Here is an 18,762-nt window from a genome sequence, read left to right on the forward strand (position 1 = left end):
AATTACAGAAACCTACTTCCTACAGCTAAAGTGACTGGGGACTGTGAAAATACTGAGAATCTCCAGAGAATAATCCTGATGATGGAACTTGAAATAAGATATCTTGTCCTACTTTGGAAACAAGTCCAACTCAACTGTTCTCAGACAATACAACAAATGTACTTTTTGAGATATACTTATCAAAACTCATTTCATCGTCAGAAACTCCAGTTCATCAATAATTCCCTTCTATAGTTCCAAAGGTGATTTTACAACTTCAATTTAAACAATTCTACAAACAAAATTTATTTTTTAAAAAACCAAATGAACACTTTAGTATTGTGATACTAGGGACTAGACCCAGGATATTCTACCCTTGAGCTACATCCCCAACTCCGCCACCCCCACCCCCACCCCGCTTTTTTTTTTATTGTCACGCAGGGTCTTGCTAAGTAAGTTGGTGAGGCAGGACTTGAACTTGAGGATCCTTCTCCGCAGTCACTACATCCCCAGACTTTTTTATTTTGTATTTTGAGACAGGGTCTCACTAAGTTGCTTAGAGCATCACTGGTTTGCTAAGGCTGGCACCAAACTTGCAATCTTCCTGCTTTGGCCACTGTGATTACAGGCACGCTCCACGGCACACAGCATGAAGTCTTAAATGAGATTTTTAAGCATGCCATAAAAACCTAGAGCAGGTTCTTGTTTAAGAGAGTAATATTTCTGGGCGTGGTGGTGCAGGCCTGTAATCCCAGTGGCTCAGGAGGCTGAGGAAGGAGGATTATGAGTTCAAACCCAGCCTCAACAAAAGCAAGGCTCTGAGCAACTCAGTGAGACCCTGGTTTCTAAATAAAATACAAAATAGGGCTGGGCATGTGGCTCAGTGGTTCAGTGCCCCTGAGTTCAATCCCCATTACCAAAAAAACAAGAGAGAAAGAGAGAGAGAGAGAGAAACATCATCCCAGAATTTTTGTCCAATTAGCATCTGTGAACACAGATTGAAGAGAGTAAACAATGGAATTATGAAAAACAAACAATTACAGAACTTTAAATTCAGATCATTGGTCTAGACATACGCTTCCAATACAAGAGCTAATCAACATGTGGTTTGAGACCTAAAATATCACTCACCTAAACTTGAGTTGTTTAATATAAAATGCACTTCAGATTTCAAAGACTTCACATGACAAAAGGACCATAAACTACTCTGATATTTTTTATATTGATTATACTGAAATCATAACATTTGGGATACACTGTGTTAAATAACATAATTTAAATTATTTTCACTCAGGCTAGAGAATGCAGCTCAGTGGTAGAGCACTTGCCCACCAAGCACAAGGCCTGGATTCAAACCCAGCACTGCAAATATATACACATATACATTTTTTCCACTCTTTTTCCTTTAATGATGGCTAACTAGAATTTTTTTTTTTTCTTTTTTCAGTATTGGAGATTGAACTCGGGCACTCAACCACTGAGCCACATTTTGTATTTTATTTGGAGACAGGGTCTCACTGAGTTGTTTAGTGCCTTGCATTTGCTGAGGCTGGCTTTGAACTTGTGATCCTCCTACCTAAGCCTCCCAAGCCACTGAGATTACAGGAGTGCGCCACCATGCCCAGCTATAATTTTTTAATTATACATATGACTCCCATTGATTTCTATTGGAAAGTACTGCTCTCTATTGTTATCTCAACTTTTCTGACACTCTCACTCTCATCATGAATGTGTTCTCATGTTTATATATTTATAAATGTGATGCATAAGTCCTAATATACAGTATAAAATATACATAAAAATGCCAAAAGGAATTAAAAGTAGAAATTTTAATTTTTTCTTTTTGCAATTCAATGAACTATCTCATACACTCCATACTGTTTAGACTGAGGGCATCAGCATGGAGATTAAACAGGAAAAAATAAACCCAAATAAAAGAATCACTAAAAATTTAGTGACTGGTTAACTATGAATATAGATGTAGGCATAAGCTGGACAGAATGGTAGAATGGTAACTGAGAAGACTAAACAATAAGGGTTGGATTATAAAATGCAACAAAGGGCCAAGAACACAGCTTTAGATAGTCTTTAGACAGATTTTATATCAAATCCTCTCTGGATCCTTAAGTAAAAGCCTGGCATAGTCTGATGGCTGTTACATAAAAATACCTTCAGCCAGTCATGGTGGGCAAACCTGTAATTCCAGTGACTGGGGATGCTGAAGTAGGAGGATCCCAAGTTTGAGGCCAGCCTCAGCAACTTATCAAAGTATAAAACCTGTCTCAAAGTATAAAACCAAAGGGTTGGGGAGGTAGTTCAATGGTAAAGTGCCCCTAAATTCAATCCCAATCCACAATCCCCACCACGAGAAAAAAACCAGACTGGGTAATTTATAAACAGAAATTTCTCACAGTTCTGAAAGTTAAGTCCAAGATCAAATGCACTGGCAAATTCAGTGTCTGGTGAGGGCCCATTCTTCTTAAATGGAGCTTTCTTACTGCTGCATCCTCTTAGGATAGAAAGGTCAAAGGATTCCATTTGCCTCAGTTATGGCACTATTCCTATTCACAGGGGCTCCATACTCCAACCCTAAGCATATCTGAAGTACCACCTCTTCATTATTACATTGAAAATTAGGTTTCAACACAAGTTGTGGGGAAGGGGACACAAACATTCGGACCATAGCATTCCACTCCTGGTCACTCAAAATTCATTCCCTTCTCACATGCAAAATATATTCCTCTCTGGGCTGGGGTTGTGGCTCAGTGGTAGAGCACATGCCTCACATGTGTGAGGCACTGGGTTCAATTCTCAGCACCACATATAAATAAATAAATAAAATAAAGGTACATCAACAACTAAAAAAATTTTTTTAAATGGTCTCAATGGTAAACACACACACACACACACACACACACACACACACATTCAATTCTTCCAAACAGCCCCAAACAAACATCTTATTCCAGCAACTCAAAAATCTAAAGTCCAGAGTCTCACCTGAATCACATACAAGTGAAAACCAGGAGTGTGATTCATCCTAAGGCAGATTTCTCTTCAGTCATAAGTCTGTGAAATCAAGTCTGCTTCCAAAATACAATGGTGGGTCAGGCACAATTCCAAAAGGAGAAAGCAGAAAACAAAGATAACAGGTCTCACCGAATCTTAAACCCAAAAGGACAAACATTAAACCTTAAGGCTCCAAAACAATCTCCTCTGACTTGATGTCCTGCCTTCCAGACACACTGTGCTGGGGACTGGGCCCCAAGGTTCCAGGTAACCTTGCTCTCATGGATTTGCTGAGTACGATGCATGCTGCAGCTCTCCACCAGTTGGAAGTAAGGTGCCTGCATCTCTCCCATACTGGACTAGCTCTTCAAGGGTCTTGAGGGCATCCCTGTCCCATGGCTCCACTGGACATTTTCCCTAGTGGCAGCTTTCTGATGGCTTCAGTCTTGTGACAGTTCTCTTTCTGGGTGCCAAAGTTCTCCAGAGCATCCTTTGAAATCTAGGTGGAGGTAGCAATGCCCCCAACACACAGTTCATGCACTCTGCCTTGGAATAAATAGCATCACACAAACTTTACGATCTGTGACCTCCAGAAAGGTGGCCACAGTGGTCAGCACCATACCCATCGGTGCACAGGAGCCACAGCTAGGACAGCCAAAGAATGATATGCTGGAATACAGGGAGTAGAGGCTTTAAATCATTCTGCCGCCAAAGCCCCAGCAACAGGCAGGGCAGCCCTAAAGACCTGACATGCCTTCAGGGTTACTATATTGATAAATAGGCACATGGCTTCCAAATACCCATACTAATCTCCTTAACCAAAGTTTACCTGGCCACACCCTGGGCACTCTCTTCTGAACATACTTTCATTATTTACAACAAGGGCAGGTTGAGAATTTGCCGCATCTTTTAAGTTCTCCACCCCTTTTTCTTTAGCTTGATTTTCTCATCTCTCATTTTATTGTAAGTAGTCCAAAGAAGCTGTATGCACCCAACACTTTGTATTTCTCCTGCCAAATATCTATTTCATTCCTCTGAAGTTCTACTTCCATAAAGCACACAGACAAGAACACAATTCAACCAAATTCTTTATAAGAATTGTCTTTCCTCTAGTTTTCAACATGTTATTCTCATCTGAGGCATAGTCAGAATGGCCTTTACAGATATACTTCTACCAACAGTGTGTTCACTACAATTTAGGTAATCTCTAATTTCAGGCTTTCTCTATAGCTGTCTTTTGAACCCTCACCAGAAAATCATCCTTAAGGTTCCCTTCATAGCAATATACCCCAAAACTCTCCTGGCTTCTATTCATTACTCAGTTCCAAGCCATGTCCACATTTTTAATTATCTGTTATAGCAGCATCCTACATGTAGGTACCAATTTTTGTCTTCACCCATTCAGGATGCTATACTAAAGTACCTTACACTGGGTAATTTATAAACAGAAAACTGTTGCTCAGTGTTTTGGAGGCTGTAAAGTTCAAGATCAATGTGGCTACAGATCCAGAATCATTCCTTATAGATAATGCTTTCTTCCTGTAAGCTTCCTGTGTCCTCACATGGTAGAAGGAGCAAAGGGTTCTCTCAAGCCTCTTTTGTAAGGACACTATTACCATCACCTCTTAAAGGCCCTGCCTCTTATTGTGTTCATTTTTTTCTATTTTTAAGACTTTGCATAGTTACCATCCAAATTTGTTAGCAAAGTAGGTCCTTTAAACACATAGATTCGCAGATAAATGGATAGATAGGCATATAGATGGTAAAGCAAATATAGCAAAATATGAATTACAGAATCTAGATGGCAAGTATTTAAGTACTCAATATACAATACTTTTACATAAAATTTTATTCACTATAAAATTCCAGGAAAAGAAAGCAGAGACTACAAATGAAGACTGAGAGGCTCATGTATTCTCCAAGTTTATAAGTGAAATGGATTCACTTTAAAGAAAAAGAAGATATGTGTGTGCCTGAGAGTGGAAAGAACTGAACAGATATTTGTTGCTTCTCTCTATCTCTAACTTTAGGACTGCACACAAAGACTAGTGGTCTTGAGCATTTAGTCTTACCTCAAACAAAGTACTACTAGCTAAGCTTTACTCATTCTAGGACAATGCAAATCTGTAGAATCAAGGCCCTTTGCTTGTTTTGAACCATGATAATCTATTTCATATTTTATCTGAGTTTCTAACACCCCCCTTAAACTGACCTTTAGATGAAGAAACATCTAGCCAACCTGGTTTGATTAGATGTTTCTTCATCTAACCAAAGGACGAACATTGTTCATCCTTTTGTCCAGATTCTAGCCTTTCATTCTCAAGGTCCTCTACAACAATATCAAGGATTCTTGCAGCAGACCCTGGAGGAAACTAATTTCATCCATGTCATGGTCCTTGACCCAAAGACATCAAAAATGTTTTCTGGATGAAGGAAACTCATGCTTTATAATATTATAATCACAATTATAATGGGTGCTTAGTTTCACATTTACACATACATTGTGCTAAGAGAAGAAAATGTACAAGCTGGTTTTCTGAAATTGAATATTTAAGGAAAGATCTACAGCCTTTTCTGTAGAGTACTAAATTAGAGGATGGAGCTGGAAATGAAAGGCTGATAAGTTCTTTTAACTAACACTGGGGGGAAAAAAAAAACTACATTTTAATTATTAATGGTCTCCTGGATAATACCAGTAGGTTCATCAGCTTCAAAATACCATAAGCATGAACTAAAGGGGAGAAGATAAATTTGGTGAAGATTAAGAATTGACAGGAATTCAATTTCCAAATGACCCAAATTCATTTGGAGCTCATGTGCTCTTTTCTGCTGTTGCTTCCAAAGGACTGCAGATCATGCACTTGCTGAATTTTGCCTTTGTCACACATGACCTAACAAGGAAGGCATTCATTATACCATAGTAGCTTCCCCTAAGTATCTGGTTCTAAACAGCTGCAAATTTTGGAAGGTAATACCAAATGATGTCTCTCAAGTATGTTCTTTCATCAACAAATATTAAAACAAGTTTATAGTCTACTAGAATATAAAAACTGCAGAATTAAACTCAAACAAATTTAAAAAAATAAAGTATAAAATATAAGAAATAAAACTCTATTGTTAATAATTGACCCACTAAATATATTTTAAAGAATTTCTAAAATACAGCACCCTCATTCTTCATTACATTTGCTTTTATCCATCAGAAAAATGCCACATCAATAATGACTTATTTATTTCTTTCAAATGCTGTGAATAAGATGACAAAATGTCTTAAAATAATTTTTAAGCCCAATCTCTAATGTCCATATAACCATTTATGAAAAGTAAAAATTGCTTCCTAGACCCAAATCTGCAGAGTGGGTGAAAACCATCCTGCCAAAAGTAGAAACAGACTATAAAAAATGTTTCATAAGAGTTATGACTTATTATACAAAGATACACATAAGCTGGCTTTTTTTAAACCTGTCACTGCTCCTCAGTCACATCAGAATACACTTTATCCTCCATCTATTACATGTTCCATAAGGAAAAACAAAAACATCATAATTGCTAAGCAAAGGAGAGGAGGAAAATGCACTACACCAAGGAATAGCTATAGTACATTATCATCAATTGTTTTAAAACTCACATTTAGTTTGATTTTCATCCCTTCCCATTTATACTAGGGACACAACAGAGCCATGTAGCCTGCCCCAGAAGGCTACTACCTGTTAAAGACTAAGGCAGGTGTGTTCCTTTTTGTACCTCCTTCATTCCATCAACACCTTGTGATCATCCTTTCATCTTAAAGAGGTAGGCTGATTAACACCCCCTTATCAACTGCTTTGTGTTAATTCAGATGCCTGTAAGTCTTTGAAGTTCCAAAGGCTCAAACTGTATCTTTAGGATCTTCACTTAATATTGTCACCATACAATTCCTAATTTCTTAAAAGGAAAAAAAACAGAATTAACAATTTTCAGTATTACCCACAACAAAGTCAAATTCCCAAAGTTATGATGAAGATCAAAACAGGATTTATTTGAAAGCTGTATCTTATGACTGTCCCATCAAATCCAATTGTAAGGGATTGGGGGCATAGCTCAGTGATGGGTGCTTCTTGCAGGAGACCTCAGTTCAATCCCCAGTACTTCCTCCAAAAAAATCCAATAGCAATTAACAGAGGCAATTTTGCTTTTATTTCCTTCATTAATAGGCATGATATAACTTCCAGCAACATATTGATGCAAAAATCCAGAGATAATGTTTCATTTGCTTTAAAGAGCAAATGGAGAGCAGGAAGTGTTGGAAAAAATAAAACAAAATCTATTACAAGTCAAGGTCAGTGAGGAAGGATTGAGGACTCCTACCAAAGCTTCCTGCTGAAAACATTAATTGTAATTATGCTTCAATTTCAAGTTGGCTACTTTTGAAACTAGATTCTACTTACATGATTCTACAGACAAAGGAAATGATAAAAAGTATTGATAAGCTGGAACATCTGAAGAGGGCCAGTAGGGCAAATGACTAGATCCTGTTGCAGTCTGACCTCTTTTGAAAACTATGGAATAAACACATTCATAGGCAAAACAAATCACTTGTTTCAAAGCTTTGTAATTTAATATTTGAAAGCACTACTGACAAAATTTTAGTTACCTGTTCAGACAAGCAGTCCTGGGATATGTTATTAAGTTATAACCCAGTATTAGTAAGAACGCAAGAAAAAGGCTGTTGCTGAGTTATAACCATAGAAAACCTTCAATTATCCATAATTGATGGGATGGGGGATACATAGGGACAAGATGGATAAATTAAATTCTCTGATGATTATTACTTAAGAAGAATGTCGGATTAATTCAAAGTTCCCTTCTTTACTATACAAAAAGTTCATTTAAGATCAGCTCTCCTTCCTCCTAAACATTCCTTAACAAAAATGCTAACAAGCAGATATCTAGCCAAAAAAGTAAGACAAACTCCAACTGGCTCTATTTTTTTCAGCAATTCCAATCACCAACCATCAAACTATGAGTTTTAATTTTCTGAAAATCACTTATATTGAAAACCCCAACGTCCTCTCTTCCCCGCCAAAACCCTCCTACCCTAATTTAGATTTTTCTCGATCAAATGTATCTCTCAACTGTACTAAAAATTAGTGTTTGAACTGAAGTTTAAGCAGTTGACAACTATTACATTAAAACTGAAAAACGCTGATATCCTGCAACTTTCGATTCAAATCCGCTGCGATTCCAGGCGTTGACAGAAAACCGAACTTCCTTTTTCTCCCCCATGGATCCTCCTGGCCCTCCCTAGAGCTAACGATCCCTCTCAGGGCCTGCTATGACATCACGGCCCCTCTCTGGAAACCCCTGACGTCACAGAGACGCGGACCCACAGGCACTATGACTTCATCGTCCACTGGCGCGGAACTGCAGTTGACCTGCGCCAGCCCGGAGGAGCCAAGGAACCATCCGTGCCTCGGTCCTGCCCGGTCCCCGAGGAAGGTTAAAGATAAGCGCCAGCTCACCTGCGCTGAGGCAAGGAAGGGCAGAGTGGCCGAGCCCAGGCGGGCGCGACCGGGCGATGCGACCCCACTTCCTCACCGCCCAAAGGTGGAGCGCAGGTCGGGTGTCTGTACACGGCCGATCCCGCTCCAGGGGCCCGGGACCCTGCTCCCGCCCGCAGGCCAGCACGACCCTCAGCGGGCCCGCACGCGGGTAGAGGGCGCCCCGGAGGAGGCGCGGGCCACGGGTCCTTCCCGGGTCGCGCCGGGCGCCGCGAGCCCGGGACCCACAGGCGGCGCCCCCCGCCCCCACCCGCCCCGCGCCCCGGGAGTGCCGGCGGGCGGCGGGAGGGGGCGGGGAGCGGCCACGGTGGCCGCCGGCCCGGGCCGCGTTGCCCCTCGCGCCCCACTCCACTCGGCCCCGGCCCACCTGTGCTCCTGCCCCGGCCGGGGCCTGGCCTGGGGCTGCACCAGCCCGATGAAAAGGCGGCAGCAGGCCTGGCTCGCTCCCCACAGCTGAGGCGGACAGAGCACCCAGCGCGGCGCGGCGGAGCCCAACGCTCGCCCCGAAACCCATTTGTTTGGCTAAAACGGCGTGACGTCACGCGCCGGCCCAATCGACGGTTGGCCGGGGGAGGGGCCTTGCAACCAGATGGTGCTAGCGCCCCCTGCCGGAGCCTGGGAGAGCTCTGCAGGGAAAGGGGAAAGAACAGGGAGCAGCTTCTCCTGGCCGCCAACTGGTGGAGAGAAGCAACTGGGGCGCGAGAAATCCAACCCCCAGGCTAGCCGGAATGGCAGTAATGCCAGGGTTCAGCAACAAACATGACAAGTTTATTAATACTCGTGGGTAGACCGGAAGCTATAAAGGTATTAGATACTATTAGATATCCTAGTAGATTTGGGTCCTAGTCTTGGTTCTGCTACTTGGAAGCTGAGATTCAAAATTCTAATTTGCAAATCGAAGGGTTCTGAAGAATCCCTTCTGTCATTCTTTCCCATGCAAATTGTGGCAGGATTAGCAGTCCAAAGTAAATGAATTTTGAGGTTGACAGCCTCAAACTGTTAAAGCTTAAGGGCATCTTAATGATGAATGTAGAACAGGTTTTTAATTCTTCATATACAAATCAGAGGGCAAATGAAGAGGCTTTTTATCCTTGATTCTTATAATTATCACTGTTTCCATTGTAAGAAGTAATTTTAACCACATTGGACAATAAAGAAAATGTCCACGTGATGACAATAAGGAAAAATCCTTCGCCCTAATCCATGCTTAACATTTGCTGTATTTTCTTTCTCTCTCTCTTTCTTTCTTTCTCTCTTTCTTTTTTTGTTTGTTTTATTTTGTTTTGTGGGGGGGGTGGGAGCTGGTGGATATCAGGGATTAAACTCAGGCTTTCCACCACTGAGGCACATCCACAGACCTATTTTGTATTTTATTTAGAGACAGGGTCTCACTAACTTGCTTAACACCTCGCTTTTGCTGAGGCTGGCTTTGAACTCACAATCCTCCTGTCTCAGCCTCCTGAGCCGCTAGGATTACAAATGTGTGGCCTCTATGCGGGCTGGTGTATTTTCTTTCACACCTTTTACCCCATGCATATTTATTAACAATGAGATCATAGTGTACACATTCTATGAACATTTTTATATTTATACATAAGCTTTATAACAACTGCAAAAAATTAAATGAGCATATGTAAATTTTTTTGTTTTTTGTTTCTTGTAGAGTTTTGTTGTGGTGGTGGTTTGTTTGTTTTGTTTTGTTTTTGGTTTGATTGATTTGTTTTTTGAGCTAGCTCCCCCCCACACACACACACACCTTTTTTTTTTTTTTTTTTTTTTTTTTTAATAGGATCTCACTAAATTGCCAAGGCTGGCCTCAAAATTTGAGATCCTCCTGCCTCAGTTTCCTGACTCACTAGGATTACGGACATGTGCCACCACACACAGCTTCATTTCTTTTAAGTCCTTTAAGTCTTGCTTTATGGTTATAGCTCCAGAAGATGGGAAAGCAGAAAGATGGACAGTACCTGCATCCTTGATGACATCATTGAAACACTGATTAATCAATCCTTGAGAAGTCTTGTCATGTGAGATAATAAATTCTATTGCTATTTAAATCATTTATAGATTGGTGTGTGTGTGGTTTTAGTTTTTGTTTTTGTTTTTGTTTGGTGGTGGGGTGGTTACCAGGGATGAACTCAGAGGCACTTTAGCACTAAGCCACATCTTCAGTCCTTTTTTTTTTTTTTTTTTTTTTTTTGGCTTTTTTATTATGAGACAGTGTCTCACTAAGTTGCTTAGGACCTCACCAAGTTGCTTAGGCTGGCCTTGAACTTTTGATCCTCCTGCCCCAGCATCCTGAGTCACTGTGACTACAAGTGTGCACCACAAGGCCAAGCTACAGGGGTTTTGTTAAAGTGTACCCCCAAAAAATTGTAATTGATACAGTTAATATTTTTTTATTTGATATGTTGAATAGAAAATAAAATGTAAGGAGAAAAGACAATGGCCTACTCCTTTGGGAGCAAGCTCTATAATTGTCTAGTAATAAAATAATTTTGCTTCGCTGTGCTTCCAGAATAACTTTAATTAATGGTACCAGAAATTGATAAAATCAGTAGGGGGAAAAAAACATTGTCAATCCAGAAGACTATATTCTTTAAATAAATGAGCAGGAACTAGTGTGACATTTTAAAATCTTTTAAGAAAATTACATTTTCCAAGAATTGAAATTTAATTTGGAAAAGCCTATAGTAGTAGCATAAGACGAATCGCCTACCCTTTTTTTAAGCATACCTAATTCACAGAATCCTGCTGTAGCAAAGGAGGGGCTGGCTACCTAGTTAAAATAATCTAGTTACATCAACTTGCTAAAATGATCCAGGGAGTAGATTTTGCTCAGAAATGAGTGCTTTGAAATAGTCAGCAATTTATTATGCAGTTTTAGAGTTTGCTGACATTTTCTTACCAGGCATAATGATGATTTGAATGCCAAGTCTTGCTTTGAAATATCCAAAGACATTTTAAAAAGCACAGAGCTCAGATATCAGCATTTCCTTAGGAAAAAAAAATAATCCATGGTATTTTGTCCATTAGCATTGGATCAGAATTGGGGGTGTCGTCTCATATTTTCCTTGGAATTCTTATGATAACTCTTTTTGAATGCACCAATGTACAGGTTCTATCATACTAGTGTATTATGGTTTACTGTCACTCTAACAGAATCCCACTGATCTTCCACACCTCACTTCTTGCCCCTTCCTAAGACTGCTGAATTACATGTATTTTTTGTGTGCCTTCAGTAAGACACAATCTGTGTATTATTAAATTGACCCTGGGTTGTCCTTTCTCTGAATGTCTCTCCCCTCAACAAAGCCAAAGTGTACTTTCAAAATTCCATAAAAATAGTTACAGTGTGGGCATCTGATTGCTCCCTTTGGTTTGTCCCTCAAAAGTCCATATAGTGGAAGTTTGGTCCCCAGTGTGGTAGACCCTTTAAGAGGAAGCTCCTGGTGGGAGGTGACTGAGTCATGACCATCCTAGAAAAGGAATGAATGCGGGTCTTTTAAAGTGGGTTAGGGCTCACAGGAGTGAATTAACTCCCAATAGAGTGAATTGTGATAAAAAGAATGACCCTCTCCAATCTTTTGCTTCCTCTCTTGTCATATAAGCACTCTAACATACAATCCCTTCATGTGATGCCATCTGCCATGTTGTGATACAACATAGGGATCCTGCCAGACACCACTGCCATGCTGTTTGAGGCTGCCAGTCACTAGAATTATGAGCCAAATAAACTTCTTTTCATTAGATCCCACCCAACCTCAGATATTTTGTTATAGCTACACAAAATGGATTTAGACACTCCTCTCAATTCAGAGCTACTCTGGTTTATTATCTCAGAGCTAACATTTTCACATTCAGATTATATGCTTCTTAATGTCCCATTGCTCCTGTGGCTCTTGCCATCTGTTACTTTTATTGTTGCTGCACTTAGCTAGCATTCTGTATGTTTTCTTCTCTCTTCTGCCTCTGTCCTTATTCTGTAGCCCATAATTTTTACTTTCTTATCAAACACTTGATTTTTTATAGTCATCACTGGCTAAGAATCCCATTGGTCTGAACATGGTATCACTCTAGATGAGCACTGAGCTGGGCTTGAATCCTCTCCCTTTCTCGGCTCGTTCTTCCCTTGCCCACAGCCAGGGACTACTTTCACATGACTGCATGTATTGACTGCATGTATTTTCTTTTTTACATTTCCAGTACTGCCAAAGCTCCAGCTCTCATTCCTCTGAATAAAACTAATGTGTGATTAATTCATGTGATCACTAGCTCCACTCTCAAGTTTATTAACTACTTCTCAAAATGTCCTAAGTATGTTGTCACATCTCTACTAGTTTGAGTGTAGACTTGTTTAAGACTTAATTTTTGGCTTTCAGAAATACTCTTGATAATAAAAGTCCTGTTGGAATATCACAGGAGCATTTTTTTAAGCTCCAAAATTATTGGCTAAGCCATCCTTCTATCAAGAGTCTATTCAAAGTATAAAATGAGTAAAATTGGTATTTATCATTTCTTCCATTTCTACCATTGCTCTTCACTTTGCAAGCAGAGAGGAGGCAACAACCATGGTTTATACCTACATGTTCATATTCACCTACTCCAACATTGATGCCCCTTTGACTTCTTCCCTGAGTCCCTAAACAAATCAGTCATTCCCAAGGTCTACTATCTTATAGTACTTTGTTTCCACTAGTGCTATTTCATGCAAAACTTGTTTGTATGATTTATCTCTGTAGTGAGCTACCCTTCTCCCTGTGTGAGCTCTTTTTAAGGGCATACACAGTGAGCAGATGAATGATTGATGAGAACAATTTTATTTGCTACATCAAATTATTAAAAGATAAATATACCTTTTCTATTAAGTACCACCTTTGTGGATTTTTACAAATATGGGAAAAAATTAAAGAGTACAGCCCTCCCCAAAGGCTAGATTTGTGATCCTGAAATAGTTTTCTTTACCAGAACAGTACTAGAATCTTGGTGGCCTTTGTAACTTTTTTGTAAAAGTTCACATGTTCCTTGGTGCTTTTTCATAGGGAAAATGAATTACATGTTCCCTCCACAGTTTGATGCCAAATGTTACCAGAGTGGAGCTCATTACCATAGATGGGACTACAAATTTCACAATGTTGTCAAAGACAAATTACATAATCTTTTAAAAAATTATTTTAATAATTTTGTAGCAAGAGTTGTTTTCTTATTTGTTTCATGAGCACAGTTTAATGTTTGTTCAGAAAGCAATTGAACCTAACAATTTTAAATGAAAATTAAAATATCTAAGTGGTGAACACATGGGTGTTTGCAAAATTATTCTGAAATTTCAGATATTCTTAAATTTATTTCATAAATATAACAAGTAAATGCAAATTTTTCATTTGTAAAGTTTAGAGTGGCTGAGAAGAAAACCCTTGAGTGAAAAAAAAGTCTTATTTCTTACCTCTTGGTTACTGACATGAAGGGAAAATAAACACTATTTTCTCTTCTTATCCAAAGCATTTGTGAAATATAGACTACTATTCAAACATAAAAATTCTACCATGTAAAACAGATAATTCTTTGTTAAGTGGAAGAAGTGAAGCTAAGATTTTCATCTTGTCATACCCTGGCATTACTGCCCTGCTTCCACTGAAAAGACAATAACAAATTCCAGGCATTTATAAGCCACCTGGAATTTGAACTCTAGGGGCAAATGGTTCTGTAATGCTTTGAGGAACATACACTGACAATGTGATAGAATATCAAAGTTTCTTTCTTCCCTGCCTCCCTCCCTCCCTCCTTTCTTCCTTCCTTCCTTCCTTCCTTCCTTCCTTCCTTCCTTCCTTCCTTCCTTCCTTCCTTCCTTTCTCTTTCCTTCATTCCTTCCTTCAATAGGGGAGGACTGGGGATTGAACCCAGACTTCACCACTGAGCTATACCTTCAGGCTCCAAAGTTATTTTCTCATCCCTAAATCATTTCCTATCAGCTTCCTTTCTGATTGGTTCCATGCCTTTCAGAGTTGAACACAAATAAACTACAGAAGTACATGCTTGACCTATTACAAAGCAACACCTTTCAAGGAGCAACCAAACACAGAGTGAGCCAAGAAACACACATAAAGAAAACCCATACCTTTCCATCTTGGGTATTTCTGGAGATACAACAAAGGCCTCATCTGCAGCCATACCACCAAAAACTCAAATCCTTGACCTCTATTTCTTACACGAAATAAATTTAAAACATATTGTTACGGTTAACGAAGCCTCAGCCAGCTCTAAACAAAAAGCTGAATAATCATCAAAATGCTTTATTTTTGCCTAAAAGTTTTCAAAGTCTTATGGAAGAAAGAAAAGGCATCACCTATGTCAAAGGTGGCACCCCAAATAAAGAATAATCTTAGATTACTTGATGGGAAAGAAATTAATAACACCAAAGTATACTTGGCGAATTTCTAGCTGAGAAAAAGCCTGGGTTCTGTGTAAGGCACTCTACAGCCTTGTCACCTGCTGCTCTTTACTTGCCTCAGGAGAGAGATGACCCAGTAGATGAGAACTCAGAACTTTAAAGAATAGATTGTTTTTTTTTTCCTTAAATAAATGGTAAGGTAACATGTAAACAGATCAAAGGCTGGGTGAAAGGCAGTGGTTCTTGACCTTGGCTTCATATTGGAACCACCTAGGGAACTTTTGAAAAGTAAAATGCACAGACATTGCCCCAAGACCAATGGAAACAGTATCTCTGGAAGAAGGAACCCAGGCACCTGGGACTCTGATGAAACAGGAAGAATTACTGCCATAAGGACACAGTGTGATAATAAAGTGGCTCTGCAGAGAAGATCTGATTTGTAGAGCCCCTTTCATGGATGTGCATATACTCCCATCGTGATCCATTTCAAGCTACCAATGTGAAGACACTCAAAGTGGAGTTGGAAAAGATGTGCATAATCAGCTCTGACCAGCTCCTTCATGCTAGCTCCAGCACTCCACAGTTAGGAGCTTTCCATGAGGAGGTCATAATAAAGGGTAAGAAAGCAATATATCACGTCCTTGGGTTTTTCTGACCCTCTATAATATCTGATGACTGACAGGAGGATGAGGGAAGGACCACCTGGACCAGTGGCTCCCAGTTCAGGTGGCAAGTGGAACCAAAAGAAGATCTGGAGTATATCAGTGAGAAGAGAAGTAGGATGAGGCCTCCCATTCCTGTAGGGCATCCACATCAAGATGGAGTTGACCTGAGGGAAGGATCTACTAGGACCCTGATACTAGGAGGATAGCATATGATCCTTACAGGACACTGGACCTTGGATCTCCATAACAGAGTTGGATTCCTTCTTTCTTGGAGACCTGGTCATTCTTTGGTTTCCCCAGGGATTTCTTGTTAGGCTTCTGCCAAATGCCCCATAGGGAATATCAGCAGTTTATGTGTTCTTTTCCAAACACTTAAATGCATTCATTTTCTCTTCTTAAATCATCAAGGTTTCCTCCCAGCCAACAGAGCTCGAAACTGATTATCATGAACCTCTCTTCCTTTCTTTCTTTTTCCCTTTCTTTCTTTCTCTTTTCTTTTTAAACTGGGGATGGAACCTAGGGGCACTGAGCCACATTCCCAGCGCTTTTTAAATGTTTTTTATTGTGAGACAAGTTCTCACTAAGTTGCTGAGGGCCTCACTAAGTTGCTGAGGCTGGCTTTGAACTTGTGATCCTCCTGCCTCAGCCTCCCAAGCCACTAGGATTACAGGCAGGTACTGCTGCACCCAGCTCATGAACCTTTCTTTTTTCTTTTCTTTTTATTTCTTATTCTTATTTTGTTACTGAGGATTGAACCTAGGGATGCTTAACTACTGAGCCACATCTCCAGCCTCTTTTGTTTTTTATTTTGAGAATCTTTCTTCTACAGGGAATAAGCTAGCTTTGATAATAGCCAGCAGTTCTTTTGAATTTTTCTGAAAGAATTTTAGTTTTGATTTTATAGGAGTTCAGCTCTTCACATGCATGACCTCGCTTTACATCTGCTTTGGAAAGATTCTGCTCTCTAATTATAGGGTAAACTATCTCTAAATTGTTTTGAGTTTTTGTTTGTTTGTTTGTTTTTTGGTGAAAATTCATTTCTTTTCCTTGATGCAATTCTGAAAGAACTTGAAGTGTCTGCCAAACCTTTGGCTTCTCTCTTCCTGGGGGTTCTCCTCTCCCAACTATAATCACACACTTACTCATTGGAAACTTTTCAAAGGATCATTAAGTGTATCAACTAATTTATCTTCAGCCCTTAATTTACTATACACTTAGCTTCTTTTTTTTTTTTTTCAAGAGGCTTTTAAATAGGTAACTCAGCTGTGTGAATCCATTTTTTCACTCTCCTTTGGTATATCCCAGATCCACCATATATGCTTTCTTCTCCAGGAACAGCAGCCCCATCTCTCATTTTTAGAATATTTTCACCCTGGATTTTCTCTGACTGTATCATTTAGAATTTGTGCACTTTAGTGTTTCTAACCTTTCTGTTCTATTAGATAAGTTCATTCATTCACTCTTCCATTCCATTCTTCAGCTTCTTGTAAGCACAGCTTTAGGCTTTCTTGAAAAGCAGAATTTTCATCCAATGCCTCTTTTTAGGGCCTCTGATATTGTTTTCAATTTTTTCATTTATTTTGCTTTCTGCTACTTGAAATCTTATATATTTTGTTGCACCTTCTAAAGATAAGGTCTTATTTTTTTTTTTTTAATTTTTGCAGTGCTGGGGATGTTATGCTGGACATCACACATACTAGATAAAGACTCTACCACTGAGCTACATCACCAGCTCTCCCACACCATCCTTTTAAAAATGTTGTTGTCTTAGCCAGACGGACATAGTGGCACATGCCTGTAATCCCAAAGGTTTAGGAGGCTGAGGCAGGAGGATCACAAGTTCAAAGCCAGCCTCAGCAAAATCGAGGTGCTAAGCAATTCAGTGAGACCTTATCTCTAAATAAAATACAAAATAGGGCTGGGGATGTGGCTAAGTAGTCAAAAGCCTCTGGGTTCAATCCCTGGTACTCCCCCAAAATATTTTGTCTTGAGACAAGGTCTGGGTAAATTTCCCAGGCTGGCCAGGAACCTGTGATCTTTCTGCTTCTGCAGAATATTGAACTTATAGTTACATTGTAGTAACAATGACCAATGCTAATTTTAATGGTTATATTGTGATTTTATAGATGAATGTTCTACATACTCCCCCTAAAGCATTTGAGGGTAATGGTGTGTCATGCTGGCAACTTACTTCAAATGATTAAAAGATTTTTCAGTTTTCTATACTCTACATGCAACTTTTCTGTAAATTTCAGGTTTTTTAAATTAATAAACTTTATTTTAAGGCAGTTTTTAGGTTCATAACCAAATCAAGCAGAAATTAGATAGTTCCCATATATCCCCTGTCTTCATACATGTATGATCTTTCTGCCTCCACCTCCCAAGTTGCTGGGGATATAGGTGTGTACCACCACAATTGGCAAGATTGAATCTTCTTTATACTATCAGTCATCAGCTCAATTTGTTTTAAGTGTTCAGATTTCTTTCATCAGTTCTTTTCTCAAACTCTTTATTTTAGCCCCACTGTGGATATTCCACACTACAGTGGTATATTTTCTGAGCCTACATTGAGATGTCATTATCACTAAAGTCCATAGTTTATATTAAGGTTCACTCTTCATGTTCTACATTCTCTGGGTTTGGGCAAATGTATAATGACCACACCATTGTGGTATTGTAAAGAATAGTTTCACCACCTTAAAATATACACTGTGCTCTGCCTATTCGTTCCTCTCTTGCCACTCATCCCTGGTAACCACTAATCTTTTTTTTTTCTCTCCAGTACTGGGAATTGAACCCAGGATCACTCTACCAATGAGTTACATCCTCAATCTTTTTTTTTTTTTTAATTTTGAAATAGGATCTTGCTAAACTGCAGAGGCTGGCCTCAAACCTCAATCCTCTGTCTCAGCCTCTCAAATAGCTGGGATTACAGGCATATGTCACCACACCCTGCATAACCACTAATCTTATTACTCTCCATAATTTTGCCTTTTCTTTTTTGTCACATAGTTGGAATCATATAGTATGTAGCCTTTTCTAAGTTCTTTTTGAATGGGGCTACACTTATAGAAAATTTGATGACTTTCTCAGAAGGGCAATAATTCCAGGGGCCAGTTCTTTGTCTCTATTACATGAAGTAGGCTTTTAATAATTAAAACTACAACTATGAATATTGCTA

The 18,762-nt window shown here is 39.4% G+C and overlaps 1 protein-coding gene and 1 long non-coding RNA gene across 2 annotated transcripts in view; one reads left to right on the forward strand and one right to left on the reverse strand.

Annotated features, from left to right (window-relative positions):
• Positions 1-9,026, reverse strand: part of Fbxo34 (F-box protein 34) — a 73,675-nt gene extending 64,649 nt beyond the window's left edge. Inside the window, exon 1 of the mRNA XM_027929726.2 lies at positions 8,896-9,026. The gene's annotated coding sequence lies outside the window, so the exon portion shown is untranslated. The remainder of the gene's footprint in view (positions 1-8,895) is intronic.
• Positions 8,365-10,588, forward strand: LOC139704712 (uncharacterized). The gene is made up of 2 exons (XR_011706652.1): positions 8,365-8,499; positions 10,460-10,588. It is a non-coding gene; the product is annotated as an uncharacterized lncRNA (long non-coding RNA).
• The last annotated feature ends 8,174 nt before the right edge of the window (positions 10,589-18,762 follow it).

This window comes from Marmota flaviventris, chromosome 2 (assembly GCF_047511675.1).
Source record: "Marmota flaviventris isolate mMarFla1 chromosome 2, mMarFla1.hap1, whole genome shotgun sequence".
Taxonomy (NCBI): Eukaryota; Metazoa; Chordata; class Mammalia; order Rodentia; family Sciuridae; genus Marmota; species Marmota flaviventris.